The sequence below is a fragment of the Ursus americanus genome, chromosome X, assembly GCF_024610735.1.
Source record: "Ursus americanus isolate L20-20 chromosome X, mUrsAme1.1.p, whole genome shotgun sequence".
NCBI lineage: Eukaryota > Metazoa > Chordata > Mammalia > Carnivora > Ursidae > Ursus > Ursus americanus.
The window spans coordinates 72,015,456-72,035,724 of record NC_142164.1 but is presented as its reverse complement, the minus strand read 5'-3'; positions in this window follow the sequence as shown (position 1 = coordinate 72,035,724).

Here is a 20,269-nt window from a genome sequence, read left to right as displayed (position 1 = left end):
GATGCGATTTGGAAGACCCTTTGCATACCCTGTTCTTACTGAGAGTTACGTCTATTTCAGTTTGCTTAAGGTTCAATACACTTATTGGGAACCGCGTGTATATTCATGGATCACGATGTTAGAATGATGTTGCTCTTCTCTCAAAAGTCTTGGTTCTCTCCATTACTTAGAATTAACCTCTCCTTATGTTTTCTCTCATACTTCTGCAATTGCTTTCATCTTCCGTCCCAAAGCTGTGAGTTGGAAGACCTTTCAAAAGGGTGTTCTTTTTTAAGCATACAGCACGTTCCTTAGGTTTGCATACACACTACTGGGAAGTACACCATCTTCTTGAAAGTAGATGTGACTTGGAAGGTTGTCTCTAGATGGTGCTCTTTCTTCCTCTTAAGCGTAAGGCACTTCTCTTTCCGTTCAACACTGATATTTGAAAAAGCTTCTCTCTTCATGCATCAGGATGTTTGAAGTGGCATTCTCTGTACAGAGGCTTGGTGCTCATAGTTTAGTAACCGGCACATCTTTACACGTTCCTTCACCCTGTAGCCCATGCCTCCATCTGCATGAGAGAAGATGTGAGTTTCAGATGCTTTTCGATGGAGATCTTTCCTAAGGTTAAGTGCACCATAAATTCCTTATGCTGAGACACGCTCTTCTAAGAATGCTTCCAAGTTCATGAAAGAAGACGTGTCTTGAAGGATGGATTCGGTACACTACTTTCTTGAAGCTACGTCTCTGCCACTTTCCTTATGCTTTCAGCACAACGTTGCACATGTTTCCGTCTTCATGACAGAAGTTGTGGGTTGTAAGATGCTATCTATCTAATGTTCTCACCTACTATTAAGTGAATGGCACGATCCTTAAGGTTCAGCACACAAGGAAGAAAACCCAGGTTGATTCATTCCTTAGGAGGTGGGTTCGGTATTGTATGCGCTCTGCACAGATTCGGTTGTCAGAATTTAGGAGACGGCACTTTCTTTTCAGGCTCCGCCGCACTCTTCCCATAGCTTCCATCTTCACGACAGAAGTTGTGAGTTGAGACATGGTGTCTCAACAGTGTTCTTTTATAGAGTTAAGCAAAGCGCTTTCTGTTGATGTGTTCACACAGACGTTTGCACATGCTTTCATTTTCAGGACAGAATCCTCTGAGATGCAAGATGCTTTCTCTCTGGTGTTCTTTCTTCGACTTCAGTCTATGGCACTTTCCTTATGTTTTCTTATACCTCTGGCAAACGCTTTCATCTTCACGACCAAAGACGTGACCTGAAAGACGGCTTCGCTACAATGTTCTGTCTTAAAGATTGGTTCATGGCCCTTTCCTTATGCTTCCATTCACAATGTGAAACAGGCTTTCATCATCAAGACAGACGATGCGATTTGGAAGACACTTTGCATACCCTGTTCTTACTGAGAGTTACGTCTATTGCAGTTTCCTTAAGGTTCAATACACTTATTGGGAACCGCGTGTATATTCATGGGTCACGATGTTAGAGTGATGTTGCTCTTCTCTCAAAAGTCTTGGTTCTCTCCATTACTTAGAATTAACCTCTCCTTATGTTTTCTCTCACACTTCTGCAATTACTTCCATCTTCCGTCCCGAAGCTTTGAGTTGGAAGACCTTTCAAAAGGGTGTTCTTCTTTCAGCATACAGCACGTTCCTTAGGTTTGCATACACACTACTGGGAATTAAACACCATCTTCTTGAAGGTAGATGTGATTTGGAAGGTTGTCTCTAGATGGTGCTCTTTCTTCCTCTTAAGCGTAAGGCACTTCTCTTTCCGTTCAACACTGATATTTGAAAAAGCTTCTCTCTTCATGCATCAGGATGTTTGAAGTGGCATTCTCTGTACAGAGGCTTGGTGCACATAGTTTAGTAAACGGCACATCTTTACACGTTCCTTCACCCTGTAGCCCATGCCTCCATCTGCATGAGAGAAGATGTGAGTTTCAGATGCTTTTCGATGGAGATCTTTCCTAAGGTTAAGTGCACCATAAATTCCTTATGCTGAGACACGCTCTTCTAAGAATGCTTCCAAGTTCATGAAAGAAGACGTGTCTTGAAGGATGGATTCGGTACACTACTTTCTTGAAGCTACGTCTCTGCCACTTTCCTTATGCCTTCAGCACAACGTTGCAAACGTTTCCGTCTTCATGACAGAAGTGGTGGGTTGTAAGATGCTATCTATCTAATGTTCTCACCTGCTATTAAGTGAATGGCACGATCCCTAAGGTTCAGCGCACAAGGAAGAAAACCCAGGTTGATTCATTCTTCAGGAGGTGGGTTCGGTATTGTATGCTCTCTGCACAGATTCGGTTGTCAGAATTTAGGAGACGGCACTTTCTTTTCAGGTTCCCCCGCACTCTTCCCATAGCTTCCATCTCCACGACAGAAGTTGTGAGTTGAGACATGGGGTCGCAACAGTGCTCTTCTATAGAATTAGGGAAAGCGCTTTCTGTTGATGTGTTCACACAGACTTTTGCACATGCTTCCATTTTCAGGACAGAATCCTGTTACATGCAAGATGCTTTCTCTCTGGTGTTCTTTCTTTGACTTCAGTCTATGGCACTTTCCTTATACCTCTGGCAAATGCTTTCATCTTCACGACCAAAGACGTGACCTGAAAGGCAGCTTCTCTGCAATGTTCTGTCTTAAAGATTGGTTCATGGCCCTTTCCTTATGCTTCAATTCACAATGTGAAACAGGCTTTCATCATCAAGACAGACGATGCGATTTGGAAGACACTTTGCGTACCCTCTTCTTACTGAGAGTTACGTCTATTTCAGTTTCCTTAAGGTTCAATACACTTATTGGGAACCGCGTGTATATTCATGGATCACGATGTTAGAATGATGTTGCTCTTCTCTCAAAAGTCTTGGTTCTCTCCATTACTTAGAATTAACCTCTCCTTATGTTTTCTCTCACAGTTCTGCAATTACTTTCATCTTCCGTCCGAAAGCTGTGAGTTGGAAGACCTTTCAAAAGGGTGTTCTTTTTTAAGCATACAGCACGTTCCTTAGGTTTGCATATACACTACTGGGAAGTACACCATCTTCTTGAAGGTAGATGTGACTTGGAAGGTTGTCTCTAGATGGTGCTCTTTCTTCCTCTTAAGCGTAAGGCACTTCTCTTTCCGTTCAACACTGATATTTGAAAAAGCTTCTCTCTTCATGCATCAGGATGTTTGAAGTGGCATTCTCTCTACACAGCCTTGGTGCTCATAGTTTAGTAAACGGCACATCTTTACACGTTCCTTCACCCTGTAGCCCATGCCTCCATCTGCATGAGAGAAGATGTGAGTTTCAGATGCTTTTCGATGGAGATCTTTCCTAAGGTTAAGTGCACCATAAATTCCTTATGCTGAGACACGCTCTTCTAAGAATGCTTCCAAGTTCATGAAAGAAGACGTGTCTTGAAGGATGGATTCGGTACACTACTTTCTTGAAGCTACGTCTCTGCCACTTTCCTTATGCCTTCAGCACAACGTTGCAAACGTTTCCGTCTTCATGACAGAAGTTGTGGGTTGTAAGATGCTATCTATCTAATGTTCTCACCTACTATTAAGTGAATGGCACGATCCTTAAGGTTCAGCGCACAAGGAAGAAAACCCAGGTTGATTCATTCCTTAGGAGGTGGGTTCGGTATTGTATGCGCTCTGCACAGATTCGGTTGTCAGAATTTAGGAGACGGCACTTTCTTTTCAGGCTCCGCCGCACTCTTCCCATAGCTTCCATCTTCACGACAGAAGTTGTGAGTTGAGACATGGTGTCTCAACAGTGTTCTTTTATAGAGTTAAGCAAAGCGCTTTCTGTTGATGTGTTCACACAGACGTTTGCACATGCTTTCATTTACAGGACAGAATCCTCTGAGATGCAAGATGCTTTCTCTCTGGTGTTCTTTCTTCGACTTCAGTCTATGGCACTTTCCTTATGTTTTCTTATACCTCTGGCAAACGCTTTCATCTTCACGACCAAAGACGTGACCTGAAAGACGGCTTCGCTACAATGTTCTGTCTTAAAGATTGGTTCATGGCCCTTTCCTTATGCTTCCATTCACAATGTGAAACAGGCTTTCATCATCAAGACAGACGATGCGATTTGGAAGACACTTCGCATACCCTGTTCTTACTGAGAGTTACGTCTATTGCAGTTTCCTTAAGGTTCAATACACTTATTGGGAACCGCGTGTATATTCATGGGTCACGATGTTAGAATGATGTTGCTCTTCTCTCAAAAGTCTTGGTTCTCTCCATTACTTAGAATTAACCTCTCCTTATGTTTTCTCTCACACTTCTGCAATTACTTCCATCTTCCGTCCCGAAGCTTTGAGTTGGAAGACCTTTCAAAAGGGTGTTCTTCTTTCAGCATACAGCACGTTCCTTAGGTTTGCATACACACTACTGGGAATTAAACACCATCTTCTTGAAGGTAGATGTGATTTGGAAGGTCGTCTCTAGATGGTGCTCTTTCTTCCTCTTAAGCGTAAGGCACTTCTCTTTCCGTTCAACACTGATATTTGAAAAAGCTTCTCTCTTCATGCATCAGGATGTTTGAAGTGGCATTCTCTGTACAGAGGCTTGGTGCTCATAGTTTAGTAAACGGCACATCTTTACACGTTCCTTCACCCTGTAGCCCATGCCTCCATCTGCATGAGAGAAGATGTGAGTTTCAGATGCTTTTCGATGGAGATCTTTCCTAAGGTTAAGTGCACCATAAATTCCTTATGCTGAGACACGTTCTTCTGAGAATGCTTCCAACTTCATGAAAGAAGATGTGTCTTGAAGGATGGATTCGGTACACTACTTTCTTGAAGCTACGTCTCTGCCACTTTCCTTATGCTTTCAGCACAACGTTGCACATGTTTCCGTCTTCATGACAGAAGTTGTGGGTTGTAACATGCTATCTATGCAGTGTTCTCACCTATTATTAAGTGGAGGGCACTTTCCCTAAGGTTCATCGCCCAAGGAAGAAAACCCAGGTTGATTCATTCTTCAGGAGGTGGGTTCGATATTGTATGCTCTCTGCACAGATTCGGTTGTCAGAATTTAGGAGACGGCACTTTCGTTTCAGGCTTCCCCGCACTCTTCCCATAGCTTCCATCTTCACGACAGAAGTTGTGAGTTGAGACATGGTGTCGCAACAGTGCTCTTCTATAGAATTATGCAAAGCGCTTTCTGTTGATGTGTTCACACAGACTTTTGCACATGCTTCCATTTTCAGGACAGAATCCTGTTACATGCAAGATGCTTTCTCTCTGGTGTTCTTTCTTTGACTTCAGTCTATGGCACTTTCCTTATACCTCTGGCAAACGCTTTCATCTTCATGACCAAAGACGTGACCTGAAAGGCAGCTTCTCTGCAATGTTCTGTCTTAAAGATTGGTTCATGGCCCTTTCCTTATGCTTCCATTCACAATGTGAAACAGGCTTTCATCATCAAGACAGACGATGCGATTTGGAAGACCCTTTGCATACCCTGTTCTTACTGAGAGTTACGTCTATTTCAGTTTGCTTAAGGTTCAATACACTTATTGGGAACCGCGTGTATATTCATGGATCACGATGTTAGAACGATGTTGCTCTTCTCTCAAAAGTCTTGGTTCTCTCCATTACTTAGAATTAACCTCTCCTTATGTTTTCTCTCATACTTCTGCAATTGCTTTCATCTTCCGTCCCAAAGCTGTGAGTTGGAAGACCTTTCAAAAGGGTGTTCTTTTTTAAGCATACAGCACGTTCCTTAGGTTTGCATACACACTACTGGGAAGTACACCATCTTCTTGAAAGTAGATGTGACTTGGAAGGTTGTCTCTAGATGGTGCTCTTTCTTCCTCTTAAGCGTAAGGCACTTCTCTTTCCGTTCAACACTGATATTTGAAAAAGCTTCTCTCTTCATGCATCAGGATGTTTGAAGTGGCATTCTCTGTACAGAGGCTTGGTGCTCATAGTTTAGTAAACGGCACATCTTTACACGTTCCTTCACCCTGTAGCCCATGCCTCCATCTGCATGAGAGAAGATGTGAGTTTCAGATGCTTTTCGATGGAGATCTTTCCTAAGGTTAAGTGCACCATAAATTCCTTATGCTGAGACACGCTCTTCTAAGAATGCTTCCAAGTTCATGAAAGAAGACGTGTCTTGAAGGATGGATTCGGTACACTACTTTCTTGAAGCTACGTCTCTGCCACTTTCCTTATGCTTTCAGCACAACGTTGCACATGTTTCCGTCTTCATGACAGAAGTTGTGGGTTGTAAGATGCTATCTATCTAATGTTCTCACCTGCTATTAAGTGAATGGCACGATCCTTAAGGTTCAGCACACAAGGAAGAAAACCCAGGTTGATTCATTCCTTAGGAGGTGGGTTCGGTATTGTATGCGCTCTGCAGATTCGGTTGTCAGAATTTAGGAGACGGCACTTTCTTTTCAGGCTCCGCCGCACTCTTCCCATAGCTTCCATCTTCACGACAGAAGTTGTGAGTTGAGACATGGTGTCTCAACAGTGTTCTTTTATAGAGTTAAGCAAAGCGCTTTCTGTTGATGTGTTCACACAGACGTTTGCACATGCTTTCATTTTCAGGACAGCATCCTGTGAGATGCAAGATGCTTTCTCTCTGGTGTTCTTTCTTCGACTTCAGTCTATGGCACTTTCCTTATGTTTTCTTATACCTCTGGCAAACGCTTTCATCTTCACGACCAAAGACGTGACCTGAAAGACGGCTTCGCTACAATGTTCTGTCTTAAAGATTGGTTCATGGCCCTTTCCTTATGCTTCCATTCACAATGTGAAACAGGCTTTCATCATCAAGACAGACGATGCGATTTGGAAGACACTTTGCATACCCTGTTCTTACTGAGAGTTACGTCTATTGCAGTTTCCTTAAGGTTCAATACACTTATTGGGAACCGCGTGTATATTCATGGGTCACGATGTTAGAATGATGTTGCTCTTCTCTCAAAAGTCTTGGTTCTCTCCATTACTTAGAATTAACCTCTCCTTATGTTTTCTCTCACACTTCTGCAATTACTTCCATCTTCCGTCCCGAAGCTTTGAGTTGGAAGACCTTTCAAAAGGGTGTTCTTCTTTCAGCATACAGCACGTTCCTTAGGTTTGCATACACACTACTGGGAATTAAACACCATCTTCTTGAAGGTAGATGTGATTTGGAAGGTCGTCTCTAGATGGTGCTCTTTCTTCCTCTTAAGCGTAAGGCACTTCTCTTTCCGTTCAACACTGATATTTGAAAAAGCTTCTCTCTTCATGCATCAGGATGTTTGAAGTGGCATTCTCTGTACAGAGGCTTGGTGCACATAGTTTAGTAAACGGCACATCTTTACACGTTCCTTCACCCTGTAGCCCATGCCTCCATCTGCATGAGAGAAGATGTGAGTTTCAGATGCTTTTCGATGGAGATCTTTCCTAAGGTTAAGTGCACCATAAATTCCTTATGCTGAGACACGCTCTTCTAAGAATGCTTCCAAGTTCATGAAAGAAGACGTGTCTTGAAGGATGGATTCGGTACACTACTTTCTTGAAGCTACGTCTCTGCCACTTTCCTTATGCCTTCAGCACAACGTTGCAAACGTTTCCGTCTTCATGACAGAAGTGGTGGGTTGTAAGATGCTATCTATCTAATGTTCTCACCTGCTATTAAGTGAATGGCACGATCCTTAAGGTTCAGCGCACAAGGAAGAAAACCCAGGTTGATTCATTCTTCAGGAGGTGGGTTCGGTATTGTATGCTCTCTGCACAGATTCGGTTGTCAGAATTTAGGAGACGGCACTTTCTTTTCAGGTTCCCCCGCACTCTTCCCATAGCTTCCATCTCCACGACAGAAGTTGTGAGTTGAGACATGGGGTCGCAACAGTGCTCTTCTATAGAATTAGGGAAAGCGCTTTCTGTTGATGTGTTCACACAGACTTTTGCACATGCTTCCATTTTCAGGACAGAATCCTGTTACATGCAAGATGCTTTCTCTCTGGTGTTCTTTCTTTGACTTCAGTCTATGGCACTTTCCTTATACCTCTGGCAAACGCTTTCATCTTCACGACCAAAGACGTGACCTGAAAGGCAGCTTCTCTGCAATGTTCTGTCTTAAAGATTGGTTCATGGCCCTTTCCTTATGCTCAATTCACAATGTGAAACAGGCTTTCATCATCAAGACAGACGATGCGATTTGGAAGACACTTTGCGTACCCTCTTCTTACTGAGAGTTACGTCTATTTCAGTTTCCTTAAGGTTCAATACACTTATTGGGAACCGCGTGTATATTCATGGATCACGATGTTAGAATGATGTTGCTCTTCTCTCAAAAGTCTTGGTTCTCTCCATTACTTAGAATTAACCTCTCCTTATGTTTTCTCTCACAGTTCTGCAATTACTTTCATCTTCCGTCCGAAAGCTGTGAGTTGGAAGACCTTTCAAAAGGGTGTTCTTTTTTAAGCATACAGCACGTTCCTTAGGTTTGCATACACACTACTGGGAAGTACACCATCTTCTTGAAGGTAGATGTGACTTGGAAGGTTGTCTCTAGATGGTGCTCTTTCTTCCTCTTAAGCGTAAGGCACTTCTCTTTCCGTTCAACACTGATATTTGAAAAAGCTTCTCTCTTCATGCATCAGGATGTTTGAAGTGGCATTCTCTGTACAGAGGCTTGGTGCTCATAGTTTAGTAAACGGCACATCTTTACACGTTCCTTCACCCTACTGTAGCCCATGCCTCCATCTGCATGAGAGAAGATGTGAGTTTCAGATGCTTTTCGATGGAGATCTTTCCTAAGGTTAAGTGCACCATAAATTCCTTATGCTGAGACACGCTCTTCTAAGAATGCTTCCAAGTTCATGAAAGAAGACGTGTCTTGAAGGATGGATTCGGTACACTACTTTCTTGAAGCTACGTCTCTGCCACTTTCCTTATGCCTTCAGCACAACGTTGCAAACGTTTCCGTCTTCATGACAGAAGTTGTGGGTGGTAAGATGCTATCTATCTAATGTTCTCACCTACTATTAAGTGAATGGCACGATCCTTAAGGTTCAGCGCACAAGGAAGAAAACCCAGGTTGATTCATTCCTTAGGAGGTGGGTTCGGTATTGTATGCGCTCTGCACAGATTCGGTTGTCAGAATTTAGGAGACGGCACTTTCTTTTCAGGCTCCGCCGCACTCTTCCCATAGCTTCCATCTTCACGACAGAAGTTGTGAGTTGAGACATGGTGTCTCAACAGTGTTCTTTTATAGAGTTAAGCAAAGCGCTTTCTGTTGATGTGTTCACACAGACGTTTGCACATGCTTTCATTTTCAGGACAGCATCCTGTGAGATGCAAGATGCTTTCTCTCTGGTGTTCTTTCTTCGACTTCAGTCTATGGCACTTTCCTTATGTTTTCTTATACCTCTGGCAAACGCTTTCATCTTCACGACCAAAGACGTGACCTGAAAGACGGCTTCGCTACAATGTTCTGTCTTAAAGATTGGTTCATGGCCCTTTCCTTATGCTTCCATTCACAATGTGAAACAGGCTTTCATCATCAAGACAGACGATGCGATTTGGAAGACACTTTGCATACCCTGTTCTTACTGAGAGTTACGTCTATTGCAGTTTCCTTAAGGTTCAATACACTTATTGGGAACCGCGTGTATATTCATGGGTCACGATGTTAGAATGATGTTGCTCTTCTCTCAAAAGTCTTGGTTCTCTCCATTACTTAGAATTAACCTCTCCTTATGTTTTCTCTCACACTTCTGCAATTACTTCCATCTTCCGTCCCGAAGCTTTGAGTTGGAAGACCTTTCAAAAGGGTGTTCTTCTTTCAGCATACAGCACGTTCCTTAGGTTTGCATACACACTACTGGGAATTAAACACCATCTTCTTGAAGGTAGATGTGATTTGGAAGGTCGTCTCTAGATGGTGCTCTTTCTTCCTCTTAAGCGTAAGGCACTTCTCTTTCCGTTCAACACTGATATTTGAAAAAGCTTCTCTCTTCATGCATCAGGATGTTTGAAGTGGCTTTCTCTGTACAGAGGCTTGGTGCTCATAGTTTAGTAAACGGCACATCTTTACACGTTCCTTCACCCTGTAGCCCATGCCTCCATCTGCATGAGAGAAGATGTGAGTTTCAGATGCTTTTCGATGGAGATCTTTCCTAAGGTTAAGTGCACCATAAATTCCTTATGCTGAGACACGTTCTTCTGAGAATGCTTCCAACTTCATGAAAGAAGATGTGTCTTGAAGGATGGATTCGGTACACTACTTTCTTGAAGCTACGTCTCTGCCACTTTCCTTATGCTTTCAGCACAACGTTGCACATGTTTCCGTCTTCATGACAGAAGTTGTGGGTTGTAACATGCTATCTATGCAGTGTTCTCACCTATTATTAAGTGGAGGGCACTTTCCCTAAGGTTCATCGCCCAAGGAAGAAAACCCAGGTTGATTCATTCTTCAGGAGGTGGGTTCGATATTGTATGCTCTCTGCACAGATTCGGTTGTCAGAATTTAGGAGACGGCACTTTCGTTTCAGGCTTCCCCGCACTCTTCCCATAGCTTCCATCTTCACGACAGAAGTTGTGAGTTGAGACATGGTGTCGCAACAGTGCTCTTCTATAGAATTATGCAAAGCGCTTTCTGTTGATGTGTTCACACAGACTTTTGCACATGCTTCCATTTTCAGGACAGAATCCTGTTACATGCAAGATGCTTTCTCTCTGGTGTTCTTTCTTTGACTTCAGTCTATGGCACTTTCCTTATACCTCTGGCAAACGCTTTCATCTTCACGACCAAAGACGTGACCTGAAAGGCAGCTTCTCTGCAATGTTCTGTCTTAAAGATTGGTTCATGGCCCTTTCCTTATGCTTCCATTCACAATGTGAAACAGGCTTTCATCATCAAGACAGACGATGCGATTTGGAAGAAACTTTGCATACCCTGTTCTTACTGAGAGTTACGTCTATTTCAGTTTCCCTAGGGTTCAATACACTTATTGGGAACCGCGTGTATATTCATGGATCACGATGTTAGAATGATGTTGCTCTTCTCTCAAAAGTCTTGGTTCTCTCCATTACTTAGAATTAACCTCTCCTTATGTTTTCTCTCACACTTCTGCAATTACTTTCATCTTCCGTCCCAAAGCTGTGAGTTGGAAGACCTTTCAAAAGGGTGTTCTTTTTTAAGCATACAGCACGTTCCTTAGGTTTGCATACACACTACTGGGAAGTACACCATCTTCTTGAAGGTAGATGTGACTTGGAAGGTTGTCTCTAGATGGTGCTCTTTCTTCCTCTTAAGCGTAAGGCACTTCTCTTTCCGTTCAACACTGATATTTGAAAAAGCTTCTCTCTTCATGCATCAGGATGTTTGAAGTGGCATTCTCTCTACACAGCCTTGGTGCTCATAGTTTAGTAAACGGCACATCTTTACACGTTCCTTCACCCTACTGTAGCCCATGCCTCCATCTGCATGAGAGAAGATGTGAGTTTCAGATGCTTTTCGATGGAGATCTTTCCTAAGGTTAAGTGCACCATAAATTCCTTATGCTGAGACACGCTCTTCTAAGAATGCTTCCAAGTTCATGAAAGAAGACGTGTCTTGAAGGATGGATTCGGTACACTACTTTCTTGAAGCTACGTCTCTGCCACTTTCCTTATGCCTTCAGCACAACGTTGCAAACGTTTCCGTCTTCATGACAGAAGTTGTGGGTGGTAAGATGCTATCTATCTAATGTTCTCACCTACTATTAAGTGAATGGCACGATCCTTAAGGTTCAGCGCACAAGGAAGAAAACCCAGGTTGATTCATTCCTTAGGAGGTGGGTTCGGTATTGTATGCGCTCTGCACAGATTCGGTTGTCAGAATTTAGGAGACGGCACTTTCTTTTCAGGCTCCGCCGCACTCTTCCCATAGCTTCCATCTTCACGACAGAAGTTGTGAGTTGAGACATGGTGTCTCAACAGTGTTCTTTTATAGAGTTAAGCAAAGCGCTTTCTGTTGATGTGTTCACACAGACGTTTGCACATGCTTTCATTTTCAGGACAGCATCCTGTGAGATGCAAGATGCTTTCTCTCTGGTGTTCTTTCTTCGACTTCAGTCTATGGCACTTTCCTTATGTTTTCTTATACCTCTGGCAAACGCTTTCATCTTCACGACCAAAGACGTGAGCTGAAAGACGGCTTCGCTACAATGTTCTGTCTTAAAGATTGGTTCATGGCCCTTTCCTTATGCTTCCATTCACAACGTGAAACAGGCTTTCATCATCAAGACAGACGATGCGATTTGGAAGACACTTTGCGTACCCTGTTCTTACTGAGAGTTACGTCTATTTCAGTTTCCTTAAGGTTCAATACACTTATTGGGAACCGCGTGTATATTCATGGGTCACGATGTTAGAATGATGTTGCTCTTCTCTCAAAAGTCTTGGTTCTCTCCATTACTTAGAATTAACCTCTCCCTATGTTTTCTCTCACAGTTCTGCAATTACTTCCATCTTCCGTCCCGAAGCATTGAGTTGGAAGACCTTTCAAAAGGGTGTTCTTCTTTCAGCATACAGCACGTTCCTTAGGTTTGCATACACACTACTGGGAATTAAACACCATCTTCTTGAAGGTAGATGTGATTTGGAAGGTCGTCTCTAGATGGTGCTCTTTCTTCCTCTTAAGCGTAAGGCACTTCTCTTTCCGTTCAACACTGATATTTGAAAAAGCTTCTCTCTTCATGCATCAGGATGTTTGAAGTGGCATTCTCTGTACAGAGGCTTGGTGCTCATAGTTTAGTAAACGGCACATCTTTACACGTTCCTTCACCCTACTGTAGCCCATGCCTCCATCTGCATGAGAGAAGATGTGAGTTTCAGATGCTTTTCGATGGAGATCTTTCCTAAGGTTAAGTGCACCATAAATTCCTTATGCTGAGACACGCTCTTCTAAGAATGCTTCCAAGTTCATGAAAGAAGACGTGTCTTGAAGGATGGATTCGGTACACTACTTTCTTGAAGCTACGTCTCTGCCACTTTCCTTATGCCTTCAGCACAACGTTGCAAACGTTTCCGTCTTCATGACAGAAGTTGTGGGTGGTAAGATGCTATCTATCTAATGTTCTCACCTACTATTAAGTGAATGGCACGATCCTTAAGGTTCAGCGCACAAGGAAGAAAACCCAGGTTGATTCATTCCTTAGGAGGTGGGTTCGGTATTGTATGCGCTCTGCACAGATTCGGTTGTCAGAATTTAGGAGACGGCACTTTCTTTTCAGGCTCCGCCGCACTCTTCCCATAGCTTCCATCTTCACGACAGAAGTTGTGAGTTGAGACATGGTGTCTCAACAGTGTTCTTTTATAGAGTTAAGCAAAGCGCTTTCTGTTGATGTGTTCACACAGACGTTTGCACATGCTTTCATTTTCAGGACAGCATCCTGTGAGATGCAAGATGCTTTCTCTCTGGTGTTCTTTCTTCGACTTCAGTCTATGGCACTTTCCTTATGTTTTCTTATACCTCTGGCAAACGCTTTCATCTTCACGACCAAAGACGTGACCTGAAAGACGGCTTCGCTACAATGTTCTGTCTTAAAGATTGGTTCATGGCCCTTTCCTTATGCTTCCATTCACAATGTGAAACAGGCTTTCATCATCAAGACAGACGATGCGATTTGGAAGACACTTTGCATACCCTGTTCTTACTGAGAGTTACGTCTATTGCAGTTTCCTTAAGGTTCAATACACTTATTGGGAACTGCGTGTATATTCATGGGTCACGATGTTAGAATGATGTTGCTCTTCTCTCAAAAGTCTTGGTTCTCTCCATTACTTAGAATTAACCTCTCCTTATGTTTTCTCTCACAGTTCTGCAATTACTTCCATCTTCCGTCCCGAAGCTTTGAGTTGGAAGACCTTTCAAAAGGGTGTTCTTCTTTCAGCATACAGCACGTTCCTTAGGTTTGCATACACACTACTGGGAATTAAACACCATCTTCTTGAAGGTAGATGTGATTTGGAAGGTCGTCTCTAGATGGTGCTCTTTCTTCCTCTTAAGCGTAAGGCACTTCTCTTTCCGTTCAACACTGATATTTGAAAAAGCTTCTCTCTTCATGCATCAGGATGTTTGAAGTGGCTTTCTCTGTACAGAGGCTTGGTGCTCATAGTTTAGTAAACGGCACATCTTTACACGTTCCTTCACCCTGTAGCCCATGCCTCCATCTGCATGAGAGAAGATGTGAGTTTCAGATGCTTTTCGATGGAGATCTTTCCTAAGGTTAAGTGCACCATAAATTCCTTATGCTGAGACACGTTCTTCTGAGAATGCTTCCAACTTCATGAAAGAAGATGTGTCTTGAAGGATGGATTCGGTACACTACTTTCTTGAAGCTACGTCTCTGCCACTTTCCTTATGCTTTCAGCACAACGTTGCACATGTTTCCGTCTTCATGACAGAAGTTGTGGGTTGTAACATGCTATCTATGCAGTGTTCTCACCTATTATTAAGTGGAGGGCACTTTCCCTAAGGTTCATCGCCCAAGGAAGAAAACCCAGGTTGATTCATTCTTCAGGAGGTGGGTTCGATATTGTATGCTCTCTGCACAGATTCGGTTGTCAGAATTTAGGAGACGGCACTTTCGTTTCAGGCTTCCCCGCACTCTTCCCATAGCTTCCATCTTCACGACAGAAGTTGTGAGTTGAGACATGGTGTCGCAACAGTGCTCTTCTATAGAATTATGCAAAGCGCTTTCTGTTGATGTGTTCACACAGACTTTTGCACATGCTTCCATTTTCAGGACAGAATCCTGTTACATGCAAGATGCTTTCTCTCTGGTGTTCTTTCTTTGACTTCAGTCTATGGCACTTTCCTTATACCTCTGGCAAACGCTTTCATCTTCACGACCAAAGACGTGACCTGAAAGGCAGCTTCTCTGCAATGTTCTGTCTTAAAGATTGGTTCATGGCCCTTTCCTTATGCTTCCATTCACAATGTGAAACAGGCTTTCATCATCAAGACAGACGATGCGATTTGGAAGACACTTTGCATACCCTGTTCTTACTGAGAGTTACGTCTATTTCAGTTTCCCTAGGGTTCAATACACTTATTGGGAACCGCGTGTATATTCATGGATCACGATGTTAGAATGATGTTGCTCTTCTCTCAAAAGTCTTGGTTCTCTCCATTACTTAGAATTAACCTCTCCTTATGTTTTCTCTCACACTTCTGCAATTACTTTCATCTTCCGTCCCAAAGCTGTGAGTTGGAAGACCTTTCAAAAGGGTGTTCTTTTTTAAGCATACAGCACGTTCCTTAGGTTTGCATACACACTACTGGGAAGTACACCATCTTCTTGAAGGTAGATGTGACTTGGAAGGTTGTCTCTAGATGGTGCTCTTTCTTCCTCTTAAGCGTAAGGCACTTCTCTTTCCGTTCAACACTGATATTTGAAAAAGCTTCTCTCTTCATGCATCAGGATGTTTGAAGTGGCATTCTCTCTACACAGCCTTGGTGCTCATAGTTTAGTAAACGGCACATCTTTACACGTTCCTTCACCCTGTAGCCCATGCCTCCATCTGCATGAGAGAAGATGTGAGTTTCAGATGCTTTTCGATGGAGATCTTTCCTAAGGTTAAGTGCACCATAAATTCCTTATGCTGAGACACGTTCTTCTGAGAATGCTTCTAACTTCATGAAAGAAGATGTGTCTTGAAGGATGGATTCGGTACACTACTTTCTTGAAGCTACGTCTCTGCCACTTTCCTTATGCTTTCAGCACAACGTTGCACATGTTTCCGTCTTCATGACAGAAGTTGTGGGTTGTAACATGCTATCTATGCAGTGTTCTCACCTATTATTAAGTGGAGGGCACTTTCCCTAAGGTTCATCGCCCAAGGAAGAAAACCCAGGTTGATTCATTCTTCAGGAGGTGGGTTCGATATTGTATGCTCTCTGCACAGATTCGGTTGTCAGAATTTAGGAGACGGCACTTTCGTTTCAGGCTTCCCCGCACTCTTCCCATAGCTTCCATCTTCACGACAGAAGTTGTGAGTTGAGACATGGTGTCGCAACAGTGCTCTTCTATAGAATTATGCAAAGCGCTTTCTGTTGATGTGTTCACACAGACTTTTGCACATGCTTCCATTTTCAGGACAGAATCCTGTTACATGCAAGATGCTTTCTCTCTGGTGTTCTTTCTTTGACTTCAGTCTATGGCACTTTCCTTATACCTCTGGCAAACGCTTTCATCTTCATGACCAAAGACGTGACCTGAAAGGCAGCTTCTCTGCAATGTTCTGTCTTAAAGATTGGTTCATGGCCCTTTCCTTATGCTTCCATTCACAATGTGAAACAGGCTTTCATCATCAAGACAGACGATGCGATTTGGAAGACCCTTTGCATACCCTGTTCTTACTGAGAGTTACATCTATTTCAGTTTCCTTAAGGTTCAATACACTTATTGGGAACCGCGTGTATATTCATGGATCACGATGTTAGAATGATGTTGCTCTTCTCTCAAAAGTCTTGGTTCTCTCCATTACTTAGAATTAACCTCTCCTTATGTTTTCTCTCACACTTCTGCAATTACTTTCATCTTCCGTCCCAAAGCTGTGAGTTGGAAGACCTTTCAAAAGGGTGTTCTTTTTTAAGCATACAGCACGTTCCTTAGGTTTGCATACACACTACTGGGAAGTACACCATCTTCTTGAAGGTAGATGTGACTTGGAAGGTTGTCTCTAGATGGTGCTCTTTCTTCCTCTTAAGCGTAAGGCACTTCTCTTTCCGTTCAACACTGATATTTGAAAAAGCTTCTCTCTTCATGCATCAGGATGTTTGAAGTGGCATTCTCTCTACACAGCCTTGGTGCTCATAGTTTAGTAAATGGCACATCTTTACACGTTCCTTCACCCTGTAGCCGATGCCTCCATCTGCATGAGAGAAGATGTGAGTTTCAGATGCTTTTCGATGGAGATCTTTCCTAAGGTTAAGTGCACCATAAATTCCTTATGCTGAGACACGCTCTTCTAAGAATGCTTCCAAGTTCATGAAAGAAGACGTGTCTTGAAGGATGGATTCGGTACACTACTTTCTTGAAACTACGTCTCTGCCACTTTCCTTATGCCTTCAGCACAACGTTGCAAACGTTTCCGTCTTCATGACAGAAGTGGTGGGTTGTAAGATGCTATCTATCTAATGTTCTCAACTACTACTATTAAGTGAATGGCACGATCCTTAAGGTTCAGCGCCCAAGGAAGAAAACCCAGGTTGATTCATTCCTTAGGAGGTGGGTTCGGTATTGTAAGCGCTCTGCACAGATTCGGTTGTCAGAATTTAGGACACGGCACTTTCTTTTCAAGCTCCGCCGCACTCTTCCCATAGCTTCCATCTTCACGACAGAAGTTGTGAGTTGAGACATGGTGTCTCAACAGTGTTCTTTTATAGAGTTAAGCAAAGCGCTTTCTGTTGATGTGTTCACACAGACGTTTGCACATGCTTTCATTTTCAGGACAGCATCCTGTGAGATGCAAGATGCTTTCTCTCTGGTCTTCTTTCTTCGACTTCAGTCTATGGCACTTTCCTTATGTTTTCTTATACCTCTGGCAAACGCTTTCATCTTCACGACCAAAGACGTGAGCTGAAAGACGGCTTCGCTACAATGTTCTGTCTTAAAGATTGGTTCATGGCCCTTTCCTTATGCTTCCATTCACAACGTGAAACAGGCTTTCATCATCAAGACAGACGATGCGATTTGGAAGACACTTTGCGTACCCTGTTCTTACTGAGAGTTACGTCTATTTCAGTTTCCTTAAGGTTCAATACACTTATTGGGAACCGCGTGTATATTCATGGGTCACGATGTTAGAATGATGTTGCTCTTCTCTCAAAAGTCTTGGTTCTCTCCATTACTTAGAATTAACCTCTCCCTATGTTTTCTCTCACACTTCTGCAATTACTTCCATCTTCCGTCCCGAAGCATTGAGTTGGAAGACCTTTCAAAAGGGTGTTCTTCTTTCAGCATACAGCACGTTCCTTAGGTTTGCATACACACTACTGGGAATTAAACACCATCTTCTTGAAGGTAGATGTGATTTGGAAGGTCGTCTCTAGATGGTGCTCTTTCTTCCTCTTAAGCGTAAGGCACTTCTCTTTCCGTTCAACACTGATATTTGAAAAAGCTTCTCTCTTCATGCATCAGGATGTTTGAAGTGGCATTCTCTGTACAGAGGCTTGGTGCTCATAGTTTAGTAAACGGCACATCTTTACACGTTCCTTCACCCTGTAGCCCATGCCTCCATCTGCATGAGAGAAGATGTGAGTTTCAGATGCTTTTCGATGGAGATCTTTCCTAAGGTTAAGTGCACCATAAATTCCTTATGCTGAGACACGTTCTTCTGAGAATGCTTCTAACTTCATGAAAGAAGATGTGTCTTGAAGGATGGATTCGGTACACTACTTTCTTGAAGCTACGTCTCTGCCACTTTCCTTATGCTTTCAGCACAACGTTGCACATGTTTCCGTCTTCATGACAGAAGTTGTGGGTTGTAACATGCTATCTATGCAGTGTTCTCACCTATTATTAAGTGGAGGGCACTTTCCCTAAGGTTCATCGCCCAAGGAAGAAAACCCAGGTTGATTCATTCTTCAGGAGGTGGGTTCGATATTGTATGCTCTCTGCACAGATTCGGTTGTCAGAATTTAGGAGACGGCACTTTCGTTTCAGGCTTCCCCGCACTCTTCCCATAGCTTCCATCTTCACGACAGAAGTTGTGAGTTGAGACATGGTGTCGCAACAGTGCTCTTCTATAGAATTATGCAAAGCGCTTTCTGTTGATGTGTTCACACAGACTTTTGCACATGCTTCCATTTTCAGGACAGAATCCTGTTACATGCAAGATGCTTTCTCTCTGGTGTTCTTTCTTTGACTTCAGTCTATGGCACTTTCCTTATACCTCTGGCAAACGCTTTCATCTTCATGACCAAAGACGTGACCTGAAAGGCAGCTTCTCTGCAATGTTCTGTCTTAAAGATTGGTTCATGGCCCTTTCCTTATGCTTCCATTCACAATGTGAAACAGGCTTTCATCATCAAGACAGACGATGCGATTTGGAAGACCCTTTGCATACCCTGTTCTTACTGAGAGTTACGTCTATTTCAGTTTGCTTAAGGTTCAATACACTTATTGGGAACCGCGTGTATATTCATGGATCACGATGTTAGAATGATGTTGCTCTTCTCTCAAAAGTCTTGGTTCTCTCCATTACTTAGAATTAACCTCTCCTTATGTTTTCTCTCATACTTCTGCAATTGCTTTCATCTTCCGTCCCAAAGCTGTGAGTTGGAAGACCTTTCAAAAGGGTGTTCTTTTTTAAGCATACAGCACGTTCCTTAGTTTTGCATACACACTACTGGGAAGTACACCATCTTCTTGAAAGTAGATGTGACTTGGAAGGTTGTCTCTAGATGGTGCTCTTTCTTCCTCTTAAGCGTAAGGCACTTCTCTTTCCGTTCAACACTGATATTTGAAAAAGCTTCTCTCTTCATGCATCAGGATGTTTGAAGTGGCATTCTCTGTACAGAGGCTTGGTGCTCATAGTTTAGTAAACGGCACATCTTTACACGTTCCTTCACCCTGTAGCCCATGCCTCCATCTGCATGAGAGAAGATGTGAGTTTCAGATGCTTTTCGATGGAGATCTTTCCTAAGGTTAAGTGCACCATAAATTCCTTATGCTGAGACACGCTCTTCTAAGAATGCTTCCAAGTTCATGAAAGAAGACGTGTCTTGAAGGATGGATTCGGTACACTACTTTCTTGAAGCTACGTCTCTGCCACTTTCCTTATGCTTTCAGCACAACGTTGCACATGTTTCCGTCTTCATGACAGAAGTTGTGGGTTGTAAGATGCTATCTATCTAATGTTCTCACCTACTATTAAGTGAATGGCACGATCCTTAAGGTTCAGCACACAAGGAAGAAAACCCAGGTTGATTCATTCCTTAGGAGGTGGGTTCGGTATTGTATGCGCTCTGCACAGATTCGGTTGTCAGAATTTAGGAGACGGCACTTTCTTTTCAGGCTCCGCCGCACTCTTCCCATAGCTTCCATCTTCACGACAGAAGTTGTGAGTTGAGACATGGTGTCTCAACAGTGTTCTTTTATAGAGTTAAGCAAAGCGCTTTCTGTTGATGTGTTCACACAGACGTTTGCACATGCTTTCATTTTCAGGACAGAATCCTCTGAGATGCAAGATGCTTTCTCTCTGGTGTTCTTTCTTCGACTTCAGTCTATGGCACTTTCCTTATGTTTTCTTATACCTCTGGCAAACGCTTTC